The 2500-nt window shown below is 40.6% G+C and overlaps 1 protein-coding gene across 2 annotated transcripts in view; it reads left to right on the plus strand.

The window, feature by feature from the left end:
- LOC123511911 (unconventional myosin-XVIIIa-like) overlaps positions 1-2500 on the plus strand; it is a 152260-nt gene that overhangs the window by 13315 nt on the left and 136445 nt on the right. The gene's annotated exons all lie outside the window — the stretch shown is intronic.

A 2500-nucleotide genomic window follows, 5' to 3' on the forward strand; every position in this document is an offset into this window, starting at 1 on the left:
TTAGCGTGGTTCTCAAGAGTGTTTCTCCAGATAATAATGCAGAAATCTTGTCACTCTGCCTCTAGAACCGTAAAAATATTAAAATAGCTTAAAAAACCCTTGTAAATTTAAATTAAACCTTTTTGTAATTGTTGAGGTGAAGCGCAAAAGTGTTTTGAGAATATGAGCCTTAGAAGCAAAAAAAAAAAAAATAAAAAAAAAATAAATAAAATAAATTAAATAAAATAAACAAAAATGATAAAAAAATAGTGAAAAATGAATAGGAAAAAATAAAATAAAATGAAGATGATAAGAGTAATATTCACGAAAAAAAAAATAAAAAAATGAAAAAAAAGAAAAATAAATAAACCACCACCACCACCACCACCACGTAGGTAAAGGGTAATGGGTAATGGGTAATGGATGTGTGTAAATAAACCACAACCACCACCACCACCACCACCACGTAGGTAAAGGGTAATGGATGTTAATGAATGTGTGTGTATGAAGGGATGGTATTTGAATATCTTTAAATAAATACTGTACAAAAAATGATTAATGTGTAAATGAAAGTATACGTAGAGAGAGGTGACCGGCCGCCGTGGTGCAGTGGAACCAGGCGTGCTTTGGGGTCCGAGGGGTCTCCAAGCGCACGGGTTCGAATCCTGTCCACGGTCCGAGTGTAGGTTGGGCTTCCTCACTCGGGGCAATGGTTTCCTAGCGGGTGGGCTTTGAGATAGGAGGTACCACAAAAAAGTATCACCTTTAGCCCAGAAATTCTCGTGAAAAGCCCACATGGTATAAATAAATAGATAATAATAATAAAAACAAAACAAAAAACAGGAGACGTTGTGTGTGCATGGCGTTATTATAAGTTTTTTTTTTTTTATTTATTTATTTATACCATGTGGACTTTTCACGGGAATTTCTGGGCTAAAGGTGATACTTTTTGTGTTACCTCCTATCTCAAAGCCCACCCGCTAGGAAACCATTTGCCCTGAGTGAGGAAGCCCAACCTACACTCGGACCGTGGACAGGATTCGAACCCGTGCGCCTGGAGACCCCTCGGACCCCAAAGCACGCATGGTTCCACTGTACCACGTTGTGTCTAAATGGAAGTCTACGTAGAGAGGTGAGGTGAGGTGAGGTGAGCAAGGGGCGCTGGTGTTGTGCATGTCGATATTGTCAGATAGTTGTGTTTACTGTGATTAGAAACTGGTTATGAGGAAAATGTCAATAAAAAAACTGAGAGAAGTAAAAATAAAGTTGTTACTGGTACTCCACCCACAGAGAGAGAGAGAGAGAGAGAGAGAGAGAGAGAGAGAGAGAGAGAATCATAAAAACTTGAAACTGAAATGCATGTTAATGTGTGTGTGTGAGAGAGAGAGAGAGAGAGAGAGAGAGAGAGAGAGAGAGAGAATAATGGAAACTTAAAACAAAAATGCGTGTTAATGAGAGAGAGAGAGAGAGAGAGAGAGAGAGAGAGAGAGAGAGAGAGAGAGAGAGAATGACAATAATGGAAACTTAAAAAAAAATGAGAGTTAGAGAGAGAGAGAGAGAGAGAGAGAGAGAGAGAGAGAGAAATAAGATAAAAATAAACTTGAAACTGCCGTGAAATGCGAGGTTAATTATGTAATAGGAGTTTGAAATCCCAAGAAGTGCATCGAGTTGTGTTGCCTCACATTGCTGCCTCACTGGAAGGACAAATGTTAAAGGAACGAGTCTGCCAGTGAACGGACGACAAACCTTGCAATACTTAGAATTAAAAGCGAGGAGAGAACACCTACACACCTAACCTAACCTAACCTAACCTAACCTAACCTAACCTTACCTTACCTTATCTAACCTCACCTCACCTCACCTCACCTATAACTAACATGTTTACACACATACATACGTTGGAAGGATAATAATAATAGTAGTAGTAATAATAATAATAATAATAATAATAATAATAATAATAATAACAATAACAACAACACTGGGTGGGATAAACTTTAGAAACAGGAGAAAGTTCATGGTACAGTAGAAAGAGTAACAGGTCAGGTGTGTGTGTGTGTGTGTGTGTGTGTGTGTGTGTGTGTGTGTGTGTGTGTGTGTGTGTGTGTGTGTGTGTGATGAACTGTCAGCATTGAGATGGCAAGGTTGTCATGAGAGAGAGATCGAAGTTTATCATTCGTGTTTGCTTTCATATTTGTGCCCATTAATTTAACACATTTTTTTGTGTGCCTGTGTGTGTGTGTGTGTGTGTGTGTGTGTGTGTGTGTGTGTGTGTGTGTGTGTGTGTTCTGGTAGGGCAATTAGTCCCGCGGGATGGTTGAGGTTATGGCAGCAGTAATGCGTAGTGTAGTGAGTGATAGTGATCGGTAGTGTGGTAATCTGAGTGAGTTGCATCGCCTGCAGCGCTGCAAGTGTTGGGGGGGAGGGGTTAGCAATGCGGTGCGGTGCGGTGCGGTGCTGCATGGGCGAGGCGTGGCGTGGTGGGTGGGGTGTGTTCATAGGGAAGGGAGTGTGAGTGGGC

Source organism: Portunus trituberculatus, chromosome 32 (assembly GCF_017591435.1).
Source record: "Portunus trituberculatus isolate SZX2019 chromosome 32, ASM1759143v1, whole genome shotgun sequence".
Taxonomy (NCBI): Eukaryota; Metazoa; Arthropoda; class Malacostraca; order Decapoda; family Portunidae; genus Portunus; species Portunus trituberculatus.